This window comes from Panthera onca, chromosome B1 (assembly GCF_046562875.1).
Source record: "Panthera onca isolate mPanOnc1 chromosome B1, mPanOnc1 haplotype 2, whole genome shotgun sequence".
Taxonomy (NCBI): Eukaryota; Metazoa; Chordata; class Mammalia; order Carnivora; family Felidae; genus Panthera; species Panthera onca.
The window spans coordinates 159,173,727-159,188,445 of NC_138342.1; the positions used below are offsets into that span (position 1 = coordinate 159,173,727).

The 14,719-nt window shown below is 36.1% G+C and overlaps 1 long non-coding RNA gene across 3 annotated transcripts in view; it reads right to left on the bottom strand.

Moving 5' to 3' along the window:
* Positions 1–14,719, bottom strand: part of LOC132691837 (uncharacterized) — a 168,228-nt gene that overhangs the window by 87,505 nt on the left and 66,004 nt on the right. For all 3 annotated transcript variants that reach the window (XR_013555070.2, XR_013555069.2, XR_013555068.2), the window contains exon 3: positions 4,203–4,341. This is a non-coding gene — a long non-coding RNA (uncharacterized LOC132691837). The remainder of the gene's footprint in view (positions 1–4,202; positions 4,342–14,719) is intronic.

Below are 14,719 nucleotides of genomic sequence, written 5' to 3' on the forward strand. Positions count from 1 at the left end.
TGCCACCAGTGAGCTTCTGCGCTCAACAAAAGTCAAAGTCTCCGGGACCTTTTAAAGATGAAGGGAAGCGGTACTTGGGGTCTTTGACTGCACAACCTCAAGGGTGAAAGTGAAGATTGTGCTGCTAAAAGTCCACTATCCTGAAAGTTCTCCTAATGTCAGACCAGTTCCTTGAGCATCCAGATCCAACCTAACTTTCAGGCTTCATTTCCTGCCATTTTGATATCTCCCTTAACTTAGTCACCACTCTTCACCAAAGTGACACCGTCTACATTCCAGCCACACTGTGCTCTTTGCCATTGCACAAACACCTGACTCTTTGGCCTACTATCCCTCCATGCTAAGCTCTTTCCTCTGATTTGTCTAGCCTCTCCCTGGAATTGCCTTGGCATGTTTCCATCCATAATCCTGGATCCAGCTCAGTAGTTATCCCCTTTGAGAACATGTCTTCCCCAAGCTGTTTCCATAACTCTTGGGTCTCAAAGATGGGTACTGTTTCTTATTTAATTTCAAATATCTCTGGGCCTTTGATATTTAGAGTGGAGAAATGAATATCTTGTTATATCCATTTCCAAATCAGGGCCATCTGAAACAGGCTTTCACTGGACTTTGCTTTTATGTGGCTATAACTTTCCTACACTATCTTCCACTAGTTTTATTCTCAAATTCTGGAGATTCCAAACCTGTGCATTCTTTAGATGTTTAGTTTCCTTATTGAAAATAGAAATGATGATGTAAATATCTCATCGGTTTAGAGGATTAAATGAGATAATGTATGTACAATGCTTAGCAAAGTGCCTGGTATATTAGCAGGGGCTCAATTATTATTGGTTTATATTCCATTCCCATGGTGCATCTACTTTTGGATCAGACTAAAGGAGGATTTACTAAATCGTAATGACTAACCTTCTAAAGCTAAGTTAGAAAACCACTGGCATTAACTAAAAAGAAAATAGATGTAAAATCTTAGAAGAACACGAGCTTTGCTTTAAATTGTGACCCACGTCTATCATAGCGGATGATTGTTCTATTGACGTTTTGGGGAACTCACTTTCAGGTCGAAACTTTCTGAATCCCACAAATGTTTTTCAAAGACTCAGGACTGTTAATTCGAACTAGAAATGAGATAATAGTGTGTGACTAAATACTTGCCTTACTCTTGGTCCATCTCCTTTTATGGCTTCTTGCATAAGTTAAGTCCCTGCATTATGGAGGAATCTCCCTAATGCATAGTCTAAATATTTCATATGGGATTTAAAATCTATAATCATTGCTCTGAGTTTAGTTGACATTGGAATCAGACTATCTCCCTCTTCCACATAAAATTCACTTTATTATAATTTTAGGTCATAGGTCATGATTTAAGCTTTTCCTTCATGAGACTAACTCATCTCTATTCCTTGCAGCCCCCAGCTGCATCATGTCTTTTAAATCCACTTGCTTTCATTTAAAATCACTCTAAAGCATATCAGAATGGGGCCCTGAATGTGTTTTTCTAGTTAATGAAAACCAGTATCACTGCCACATCCGTATATCTCAAAGAACACGTTTAATCTCATCCTGATCTGTCACAATTATTTGTCAGGCTGAGAGCTATTGATTATGAATGGTAATTACTTGCTTAAGGAATCCCTCTCCAGGTTCTGAATTTCAAATCACAGCACCTTTGGGCTTGCTGCAGAGGCTGTTCCTTGGACAGAGGAAAGAGGAGGTAACTGAAGTGGCGAGCCTTTCCTCTGGAGGCTGCTGAAGAGATTGATGAAATCACAGATAGTCTTTAACCAAATACCAAGCCTACCTGACAGAAACCACACAGCAATTCAAAGGGTCCAGGAGTAAGAGCAATGCATTTTAAACATACTCCCAGCCGTTGGTCTGTCAGTAACAAATTAGACTTGTCACTTTCTCCAAGCAGATTTAGTAAGGACGTTACCAATGTTAATGATCTGTGCTTGCCACTAGAGGAAGAAGCTGGAAGCAGAGTTTGGTAGCGCCAGGGGAAACCTTTCATTTTCCTTCCATTCTTTTCCTCTGGCTGCACGGAAGCAAGACAAGGGCCGCTTTTCCATAGTCGTCCTTCTCTCAAGTTTGGGAAGTGTCAGATGATATGAGAATTTCCTTTATATTCTACTCAACAGACAGGCCAACACTTACCCACTGTTTACTCCTATGTGTGAGTTCAATTTAGGACTGTCAGGGGAACGAACCTCCAAGAGGAGTGTGTGTGTGTAAATGGAGGGCTTGTTGTACAGGATGCGGGCTTTCTTAGGTTGTCCCTGGGGAGGTAATGTTTTAAGAACAGTGTGTTTAAAACAGGATCCAAACTCCCCTGGACCCGGCTTTACTGAATCCCATTTTCTAGAGGGAAGAACTTGAAACTAAAGTGCAAACAGGAGCCCAATGCTGTAATGATGAACTACCCACATGGAACATGTTCACCGTTAGAAAGAAAACTCCTTTCATTTATCCCCAATAATTAAGGATTTTTTCCTTTAATGCATAGACGCAATGCCAGTGATAAGTCCCCTTTACTTTCTTCAAGTGTATTTTTCAAAACTTATTCAGAAAAGCAAACAATAGTGAAAATGGGATGTCTCTCCAACCCAATTGTGGCCATTTACTTAGTAGTAGATATGTAGTAGATAATGGAAATCAATCCATCTAAAACTACCAAGTTCCAGTAATTATTTCAGGGACCTAAAGTTCAAAATTGAAAAAAAAAAAAAAAAGAAGAAAAAAAAACCTTAATGGTGATGGCTCAGGTTGAAACTGGTTGAAAATTAATTTCATCCAACACCCATAGAGGTTATTAGATATAAGACAGACTAAAATGTTGCATTACATTAAAGGAAAAAATGGGTTTCAGAGAAGACTGTAAGTCTGGCTATATTAAAAGTGGACGATTTATAAATCAAAGTCTCCTGAGTTTGTCAATAGTTTTGCATTTACTTTTGAGATCAAGCAACAGGTCACGTGACTCACAGGCCTAGGCCCAGAGACCCACAAATGAGTTAATAAAAACCATCATTAAGGGTGATTCAGGAGGGAAATGTATTTCATGTTCTTGATATTCTAAGATCTTTTTTTTTTTTTTTTCTTATGGCTGTGGGGGGAAAAAAGATCAATGACAGAGAGCATGGATCAAAGAGACAGACTTTGCTGTGTTCGTTTTCCTATAGACTTGACTGAGTCAGGTTTGCTTTCAAGCTGAGTTTGCAGCGGCTGGGTAACAGGAAAAACGCCCCAAAGAGAGGAAGCAAAACCGCAAAAGTCCAAACAGGCAGCTTGAAGGAAGGCTTTCAGAAACAGCTCTGGTTTACTCCCACCTCCCCCACCCCTTCTGTATTCCAAGCCAGCACCTGCCCCAGCACCAAAGCAGCAATCAAGCCGTGTGTGCGCTTCTTACCATAAGCTAACACCTTTCTTTGCCTTGATTCCTGGGCTTTGAAGTCTTTTACTGCACACGAACATACATCAGGTTGAATTTCTACAGGGCAAACTTCAGGTTTGTTTTTTTTTTTCCTGAGATTTTTCTCTTTTTTTCCCCTCTCTTGTCTTCTTGTTGCTTTTTTTATATACATTTCTTCAGCATGTACTTCACCCTCAATCCTATTTTCCTTTTTAGAGCTGTCGTCCCTGACTAGCCATTCTTAGTCAAGAGATGACTAAGTTCTGGGAGGCATCTCCCACTGGGAACTCTGCCTCCGTGCAAGCAGGTTTGAATTGCAGGTTGGCTGCATTTTTGATAAGTCTTGAACATAATGTACTATCAACCAGGGATGGAGGAAGCCAGTGGCATTTGGTCTGAGCCACTCAAGGAACATATTTTTCAGACATATTGGATTTTGCAAAGTCTGCATTGGATTTTGCCCCACAGGTGTACTACTTATTTATTCCTTTAATTTCCAGGCCTTTGTGGATTTAAGAGGGCCTGAATCCATAGGAGCAAATTACAATGAAGACTTTTACAGCTCTGCTTAAAACCCAAGATGCAAAGAAAATCTAAATGGATGTCAATTCTGAACTTAGCGACAAATGGTCTATTTCCAACATGCTGTACAACTGTGCTCAAAATCCAGGAGTAAGAAAAGGATAAAAATGAAGTAACACATACCAGTATATGTATTTGCCAGGTTTTGCCGTAGTAGCAGCAAACTCAGTATCTCGGTGGATAATAACACAAACATCTACTGCTTACTCACAGGTCTGTGAATTGGGTGTGGCTCTACTGGGCTCAGCTGGGCTTGGCTCCAGGCTACTATTTGTCTTGAAGTCTGCTCTGCTGGTCATATCCTGGGAACTTCAAGGAGAACTCAGGGAATAGCCACTATTTGGGATGTGCTGGTGACAGAAGACAGAAATTCAAGACAATGAGCAGAAACATAGAATTCCTCTTAAATGCTTCACTTGGAGCAGGTATAATATCACCCTGCTTGTATTTCATTGTCCCAAACAGGTCACATGATCAAGCCCAATGTCAATGGGACATAGGAAATATAGTATAATAATAATAAATAAATATTTGGTCTTTGTTCCTGGTTCCTGGCATAGATTTCCTCAAACTCTCAGAATCTACTATCTTTTATATGCTAATTGGATGACTCATGAGGAAGGGGAGCCCTACGTAGCTTCAAGATGGGTGATGGTCACATGAAAAGCCAACAATGAGAATGCAGAGTAGAACTTTTAGCCCTGTCCCCATGAGGGTAGAGGGACTTGCGACTGAATTCAATCACCAACATCCAGTAATTTAATCATGTGTTCCTATATGATGAAACCTCCACAAAAACTCCTATGATGGGGTTTAGAAAGCTTCTGGGTTGAAGAATGCATTGATGTGCAGTGAGGCACGAAGTTCTGTGTCTCCCCACTCCCACTTTGCCCAATGCCTCTCTTCCAGTTGGCTGTTTCTGAATTGTATCCTTATAAGAAACCAGCAACATAACTGAAGCACCTTCCTGAGTTCTATGACTCATTTTAGCAAACTATTAAAACTTGGGGTTGGGGGTGTTCAACCCCTGAGTTGGTACTCAGCAGGAAGAAGTGCGGGTAGCTTGGGGACCCCATTTTCAGCTGACATCTGAAATGGAGACAGTTTTGAAGGACAGAGCCTTTAACCTGTGGGCTCTACACTATTGATGGGTGGGTATTGTCAGAATTGAATTGTTGGCTACCCAGTCAGTGTTGAAGAATTGGAGACTTGGAATGGCATATTTGGTGTCAGAAAACACCACACAGAAGGATATTTTAATCACAGGGAAACAAGGCTGAGTACTTATGAGCAAATAATATAGTCCACCACAAGGTACTTTGGAACAGATTTAAATACATTACAAATACTTAGCACTATTGAAGGTCCTCAAATCCCAATTTCCCAGTCTACTCCCCACCTAAATGCAGCAAACAGTATCATCTCCATATTTCATAAAAACATCAACATCATTCAGCATTAGCCAGAGGAGATCCTTTGTTTCCCAGTGAACATTTCATATAACTTGAAATGATAAAAAATAAGAATTACGGGGACATGGTCTGGATCCCCAGGTAGGTTTCAAATACTTGAAGGAAAATATTCTATCACTATGCTATCACTATACTCCCTGTACTGACCTACACAAAATCTGACACATACACAGTGCCAGGTATGTTTTGCTCATTCATAACCTATAGTTCTTGGTGGAAGAACTTTTACTCTTATGTGTGGAGTTATAAAGGCATTTACTTAAGAGTGTTTAAAAGACTCTCCCCAAGAATGTCATATATTTGTTTTCTCAAACTCTATACAGATCCCTGGCTTGTCTTCAACTTAATTTACAGAGTCAAAAAAGAAAGACAAAAAAGGTAAAAAAATAAAGCTAGCATAGTCCTGGGTGCTTATCTTTCCTTAGTGCCTTTGATACTCATGACAGCTCTATAAGGGGGATATTACCACCCTTGTGTTCAGCCCTAGTTTTCCAGATGAGAAAACTGAGACTCAGAGACAAATGTACACAACTAGCATGTAGTAGAACCAACACTTGACCTTAGTTCTATGTAACAAAAGCTTTTCCTTCTACTCAATATTTTTCTATAGCAAAAGTCCCAGGCTCAACCTTGTTGAAGGAAAGACTAAGTAAGAAATGTTGTCATATATATTATGAAATCAATAAAATGTTACCTGAATTTGGAAAAGAAAGGGGGCAAAGTAAGACTATATTAACCTGGATAAAGGAGACTGATGGTAGAGATCTCGAACATAAGTTATTTTTTTATAACTAGGGTTTGTTTGTTCATTTCCCAGACCCCTCTATGTGTTTTATGCTCCACAAGTATACAATAAACAACCCCTTACAAGTGGGCAGAAGACCTGAAGAGACAATTCACCAAATAAGCACATGGAAACATACCCAATATCACTACTCATTAAGAAAATGCCAATTAAAACTATAGTGAGATATTATAACATACCCAACAAAATGGCTAAACTAAAAAAAAGAAAAAGAAAAAAGATTCAGACAATAACAAGTATTGAGAACAATGTAGAGTAACTGGAACTCTCATATACTGATACAAAATAAAATTCTATACCAAATCCCACAACCACTTCATAAAACAGTTTGGTGGTGTTCTAACGGTAAATAAACCATATGATCCAACTATTTGGCTACTAGATATTTTACCAAGAAAAATAAAAATATATGTGTACAAAAATACTTATACACAAATGTTCATAGCAGCCTGATTTGTAACAATCAAAAACTGGAAATGACCCAAAGATCCACGAAAAGACACATGCATAAATAAAGTGTGGTATATCCATACAATGGAGTACTACTCAGTGATAAAAATGATCTGTGGATACCCACAACAACATGGATGAATCTCAAGATATTTATGCTAAGTGAAATAAGCCAGACCATCTAAAAAATTATATAATTCATGTGAAATTCTAGAAAATGCAAACTGATTTATAGTGACAGAATGTAGATCAGTGGTTGGACAAGGATGGGAAGTAGGAGACATAAGAAGGAAGAATTAGAGCATGAGAAAACTTTTGGAGGTGATCAAAAAAATTTTTTAATTTTGATTGTGATGATGTGCTCATGGAGATATACATGTGTCATAACTTATTAAATTATAACTTTGTGGTATGTGCAATTTACTGTATGCCAATTATATCACAATAGAGCTTATTTTTTTAAAAAGTGCATCATATTGTAAAGGCATGTTGTAAAGAATAAATGATTTCAGACATGAAATCTCAGAACAGCATCTGACACATTGCAAGCACTCAATACACACTAAGATCTTACTATTATTGTTATCTATTAGGGATGCTACAGAATCATTGCTGGCATGAAGTATAATCTGAAAAGATCTACTTTCTACTTCCTGTGGCAATTGCCTTCGTATGTCACTGCTCAATCACAACAGAGTGGACAAAAATCTAGAGCAAAGATTTAAAACTAACTCTGACCAATGAACATTTTCTCATGTCTACATTTCACAATGTGAGAAGTATATTAGGAAAATAGAATCTGTTCTGTGTGAAGTCAAATTGTTACTACCAAGGAAGGCTCTTGATAAACTTTAATGAGACACAATAGTTTAGCATTACTGAGCTCAGAAGTTTAAATTCTCTCCCAACCATCTTCCCTTTCCACCTACCTTGAATTCTGAGTGAGATTCAAAAGTTCCTGAATGTTCTATTCTTTCTTAGGGAACTGAAAGTGAAGTTAGCCCAGCTCTAAGGTTTATCAGAATCCACATGTTTTAGTAATTGTTTCAATTTCCTAGGTATTATACAAGAGAAAAACTATCTTCTCTTCACTCCTTTACTTGTACACCATGGTGCTCTATTATCATTGCTAGGTGGTTCACCTTCATGGCGTACGGATGGCTGCTGAGACCCAGAGATCCTATAAAAGGAGGCCTCAGAAATATAACAATTTCAAGTTTCTCTTTAGGTTGGAGCCATGGTAAAAAAGGATGTGTGCTATGAGTACTGGGGACCGGCCAAGAAAGTCACAAGCAAAGTAGCCGCAGGCTGCGTCTTGGGTGGGAATGTACAAGTGACTGCATTTGAGAGTTAGGTCCTCACTGAATGATTTTTAAAAAAACAAGCAAACAAAGAAAAAACCCAAAAAAGAAAACAAAACAAAAACCTGGAAGAAAGTAAAACTCTACAAAGATTAGGCTTGAAGAATATATTGGTGCTATCAATATTTCTAAGCTTCTTAAATACACTACCTTGATAACTTTCATCTTCACTATTTAATAACAACATCATTGCTCTCAACTTTGTCCCAGCTACCTTATACATACTCTATCCATTTTATTGGTTAATAGGAGAGGGAAATAACATGAAATTCATGTCATCTTTGTCTTCTTCAAGTATGAATTTTACCACTTTTGCCACTTTTTTAAAGCAATGCTCTGTGTGGAAGTTTAAAGAAGGTTGAACTCAGGTTAGATCAAATGTGATCCTTGCCTTCATATCTCAGAATAAACAAATTGCAACTTCATTGAAGACAGGGAAACTATCTATCTCACCAATCCTATTCCCAGTACCTGGAACGTAGTGACCAATAGACCACACTGTTCTTAAAAGAGAAAACTTTTAAGAGACACAGATGAGTGATTTTTCCAAAGAACAAAAAGCTAGTAAGTCATAGAGCTTACTATTTTTATGTCAACATTTTACTGAAATTTAATAAGCATACAGAAATGCCCATGTGTCATAAGTACATAGCTATATAAATTATCACAAATCAAATACCTCTATGTAACTACCACCCAGATCAAAAAATAGAAAATTTTGTGCACCCCAGAATCCTTCCTCATGTTCCATCTCAGTTAAGTTCTTTTCCATAAATTAAGTACTATTCTAAGATCTAATATCATAGATTGGTTTAGCTTGCTTTTGAACTTCATTAAAATGGAATGATACAGCATGTTCTTTTTTTGTGACTGGCTTGGTCCACTCAACATGATGTTTGTGAAATTCATGCGTGTTGTCCATGTAATAGCTTGTTCACTCTGCTTGTTGTATTATATTATAAATATGCCACCATTTATTTATCGTTTTACTACTGATAGATGTTTAGGTTTTTTGCAGTTTGAATGTATTACAGATCATGCTACTATGAATACTCATAAATGTGTGTGTATCTACTGGGTATATACCTAGGTACGAACATGCTAGGTCCTGTGGTATGCATACAGTCAGCTTTAGGAGACGTTGCCAAACAGGTTCCTAAAATGATTGCCATACACCCCCACTGGCAGTATATGAGGGTTCTAGTTGTTCCACATTCTTGAAAACACTTGATAATTGCATTTTAGCAATTAGGGTGAGTGTGCTATGGTACTTCATTGTAGTTTTAATCTGCATTCCATGATGGCTAATGAAATTGAACACCTGTAGATATATTTATTCACCATATGGATTACCCTTTTGTGAACTTCCTCTTCAAGAGTGATGTCCATTTTTTCTCCAGTGAATTTGTTTTCTTATTGCTTTGCCAGGGATTTTTGTATATTCTGTATGTGAATTTTTTGATGGAATTCTGTACTGTGAATATCTCTCCCCACTCTGTGGCTTGCCTTTTTATTTTCAAATATATATTTGATAAATAAAAGTTCTTAATTTTAATAAGTTTCCTTTTAAAAATCAATTCTTTTACAATAAGTACTTTTTCTGTTTTATTTAAGAAGTTGTTGCCTACTCTAAGATCACGAAATCATCCTCCTGTTTTCCTCAAAAGGATTAATCATTTTATCTTTCACATTCAGATGCACAATTCATCTAAAATTGATTTTTGTGTATAGTGTGGAGTAGGGGTTAAGATGCATTTTCTCCATATGAAAATCCAATTAACCTTATACCATTTACTGAAAAAAAAAAAACCACCCTACTTTTCTACCATTTCTTTGCAGTGACAATTTTTTTTAATAAATCAAGTGTGTATGTATGTATAGGTCTCTTTTTGGACTCTTTAATTTATTCCAACATCTTGATGTCTTTCCTCACACTAATAATATAGTATTTTAATTATGTAGCTTCATGCTAAGTCTTAATATCTATTGGAGAAAGTCCTCTACCTTTTGTCTTTTAAAGTTTGTCTTGTCTCTTCTTAGACTTAGACTTGTGAAAATAAATTCTAGAATCAAATTCTCAGCTTCCAAAACAAAACAAAACAAAAATCCTTCTGGGATTTTGACTAAGACAGCTCTGAATTTAAATAATTAATTTGTCGGGAATTGACATTTTGAAATACTGAGTCTTCTAATTCATGGATATAATAATTCTTTCCATTAATTTGGGTCTTTTATAATTTATCTCAGCAAGTAGCATTCAGCATAGAATTTGTGTCTATATTTTACCAGATTTATTCCTAGATAATTGATATTATTTATACCACTACATGCAGTATTTTTAAATAAATCTCAAAGAAGATTTATTTTAGATGATTTATCGAATACAATTGATTTTGTATGTTGACCTTGAACCCTCATTAAATTATTACTTCTTTTTTGTTGTAATGAGCACCGGGTGTTGTATGGAAGTGTTGAATCACTATGTCATACACCTGAAAATAATATTGCATTGTATGTTAACTAACTGGAATTTAATAAAAATTAAAAAAAAATTATTACTTCTTTTAGTTTTCTATAGATTTATCTGTTTATCCTACTCACACACTAAGACCTTGTATGAATAATACCAATTTAATTAATCTTTCCAGATCCTTATGATTTCATCTTGTTTTCTGACCTTTGTGCATTGTTTAAGATTTTATTAAATATTGAATATAAGTGGGAATAGTATAAATCCTTATCTCATTCTCACTTTTAGTTGTTAGTAAGACATTGTTAAGTACATTATTGTTGGCTATTTTTTGATAAACACTGATCTTATAAGATTAAGAATGTTTGTTTCTATCACCAATTTCTTTTTATTATGAATGGCTATTATCAAATACTTCTTTTTATATCTCTTGAAATGAGTACATTATTTTTGTCTTTGTTGTATTTATGTAGTAAACTCTATTGAATGACATTTTTAATGTTAAATCAAACATGCAATCATAAAATAATTCCAATTAGTTTGTGTTATAAGAAAACATTCCTAGATATAGTTAAATACAGTTGGATAATATTTTATTTGAGATTTTGCATCTATGCTCATGATTTGCTATCTATAATTTTTTTTCTGTATTGCTCTTGGTACAATATTTTTGTACCAATATTTTGGTAATAAAATTATCCAGGTTTCATATGAACATTTCCTTTTTATTCAATTCTCTAAAAGAGTCAGTGAGAGTTTGGTGTTTTTTAAGCATTCTGTCCACTTCATCTAAATTTTTTAAATTGTCAGCATTACATTCTTAAAAGGATATTTTTTATTAAGTATTTAATTTTAATTCCAGTACAGTTAATATACAGTATCTTATTATTTTTTTAATATCTGTAGGTTCTGTCGTGATATCCCTCTTTCCAGTCCTGGTATTGGTAATATGTGCTTTTTCTCTTTCTTCTTGATCTGCCTTGCTCAGGCTTTAGTAATTCTATTAGTCTTTTTTTTTTTTTAAGATTTTTATTTTTAAGTAATCTCTACACCCAAAGTTGGGCTCAAACCCACAACCTGAGACCAAGAGTTGCACGCTCCACCAACTGAGCCAGCTTGGCACCCCACTATTAGTTTTTTTAAGAACCAACATTTTGTTTGCTGATTTTTGTCTTTTGTATATTTGTTTTCAATTTCACTCATTTCTACGTTTACTTTGATTCTTTCATTTTTTCTACTTCCTTTGGATTTATTACACTGTCCTTTTCCTAACATCTTGATTTTGATTCTCAGGTAATTGATTTTTAGTCTTTCTTTTACAAGATATATTTCCCACGAATTATGCTCTAAAAGTAATTTTCATACCTCAAGTATTAGTATGTTGTATTTTCCTTGTCACCCACACAGCAGAATTTAAATTTAAATCCAGAATCTTTTATTCTCACTTAGAATTCTTTAAAAAAGTATAAAGTATACTATTCTTTATTTCTTTGTCACCTATAAATAAGCAGTATTCAAACTTTTACATGAAAATATTCAGATACAAAAGTGAATAAAATCGCCATTTTCAGTTTGCATATTTTGTGCCAATAAATGGTCAAGCTTTTTCTTTTTTTATTTAGGTTTTTGTATTTAATATTCACAACAACCTTGGGAGGTATGCATTATTATCTCCTCTCTACAAATGAAGAGACATGCACAAAAATTGTTGAAGGGACTATGTCTATCCCACTTACATACAGTAGAAGCAGAATTTGAAAATAAACAGCATAGGGGCACCTGGGTGGCTCAGTAGGTTAAGCATCTGACTCTTGGTTTCGGCTCAAGTCATGATCTCATGGTGTCATGAGTTCGAGCCTCACATAGGGCTCCATGCTGCCAGTGTGGAGCCTGCTTGGGATTCTCTCTCTCTCTCTCTCTCTCTCTCTCTCCTTTTCACTCCCCCCCTCCCCAATTTGTGCTATCTCTCTCTCTCTCTCAAAGTAAATAAATAAGAAAAGAAAAGAAAAGAAAAGAAAAGAAAAGAAAAGAAAAGAAAGGAAAAGAAAAGAAAAAAGAAAAACAGGATAAATTTCTCTAGCTCTAAAGTCTGTGTTCTTTTCCTTTCATTCTCTCCCACTCCATGCTGCTTCTATCCATATGCATGTGTTGGAGGGACAGAATCTAAGAATCACAGAATGAGCAATGTGTCTTAGACCCTTACACTTTTCAGATAAGAAAACTAGATTCCAGAGATGCTGTGTGGCTCATCAAAAGCCATTCTGCTAGTAAATGGTTGAGCCAGAACCAAATCTAAGGTGTCCTATTTCTAAAACGCTTCCCAGTCCACCTGCCAGGAACACGCAGTAGTGCTACACTGTCAACAGTGCATACGTAACTACTCAGTTCACCTGGTTGCAAACCTTAAGAAGAAGTTATTTTGTCAGTATTACTATAAAAGAGTACAGAACACGGATATTATTCCCCATTAGTCCCTCAACAATATTTTAATACCTTCTACAAAAGTTTTCTTGCCTCTTATTGGTAGTCACTGAGGGGAGTTAATATGGAGAGTAAAGAATGAGAATTCCAAAGTTGTCAGCAAGGGCATTTCCAGGAAGTGCCAGAAACTGTAATTTAGGTTTAAACTTGACTTCAGGGAACAGAGTTCGGGTATGTGGATTCTATCAGGCTTGACTGATAAAACTCCACTTGTCAGTGTTTTCCATCTTTTGGCCTCTGGAACTTTTAGCAGCTTCCACCCCTGCCCACTGGGGATTCTATGAAGGGTACCCAAACCTTTCATATGGGGTCCCTGTGGACTGTCACAGGAAAGAGCAGATTGTAGCTGCATGATTTAACCTCTCTTCACTCTCCATACTCCTTGCCAGAGAGAATCTCTGTCACATCAGCCTTAGGCAGAGATGAGGCCAGTAAGAGAAACTATAAACTGTAAAACTCTATTCTGAGAAAACACATCATCCAATGAATGCCTTGTAGCTTTTGCCGAGAGACAATAAATGTTACTGCTCTACCGTAAGGAGAAATGAGAAATCCCATTCCCAAGGGAGAGAAAATACATCTCCACGTATGACAAGTAGTTAACATTATGGATAGCATCTGCCTGTACTCTTATCATGATGTAAATTTGTTTTCTATTCACTGGCTTGAATAGTAACAATAATATTGAAATATGAATGAAGCACCAGATACAAATTTTATTACAATTTCCATGGTAATCTGATTGGGGGTGGGGGGAAGTTTAGGAGTGAAAAAAAGCAGATAACAGTTAGTCAACTCTAGTATTTATAACCTATATTGTAAAGCCAATCTGTTTATTAATAATGAGCCAAATGCTTCTTGGAATGAATGATTTTTTTAAAGCTTTCCCAACATCATATAATCGAGGTTTACATAAAGTCCCTGAAGTGGTTTGAACTCACATGTTGACAAGATTGTTTATCATCCCTTTTGGATGAATCATAAAATGAAATTTTGGCTACAGGCTCATAAAACTATCTTATGCCCTTTTTTTCCCCCTAGAAGTAGACATACTGGTTGCGAGGTTCTGGATAAATCTACTTCAGATTTATCCTTGATATTAAGCTGCTCAGAGACAGGACTCATATTTCTTATGAATTCAGGATAGTACATAAGTCTAGGTGTGTTTGAAGGTGTGCATTGACAATACTGAATTGGGGTCTTTTAAGACATATGGGATGATAATGGAACTCCTACTTAAAGTAACTCTAGCATTTCAAGTGGACATAGGAAATTTTGTTAATTATCTTTTCATTCTTTATATCCATGGTTTCCTCGGGCTTATGGCCTGACTTTTAGAGAGCTGCTCAGTTTTACTGTAGGGCTAACTGCTTTTCAGAAATGAAGATATCTGTTTACTCACTGCTAAATTAGATGCTTATGAATCCTTACTTGAGAAAGGAAAGCATTAGACATGTGGCAGAAGCCTTAGAAGTGAGGTTACTGGATGAAAGCACATGAACATTTGCGTGTCGTGGTGAGGGATAAAATCAAATGTGGTATTTGATTCAATTATGGTGTGGTTAATAACAAAAACCATAATTTTAAGTAATATTCTTTCTAATATAACAAGTTAAACATAGGTGCTGGGAGGGCTACAAAAAATTAACAAAGTGAGAAAGTCAATGCATGTGCTGGAAAAATATATGT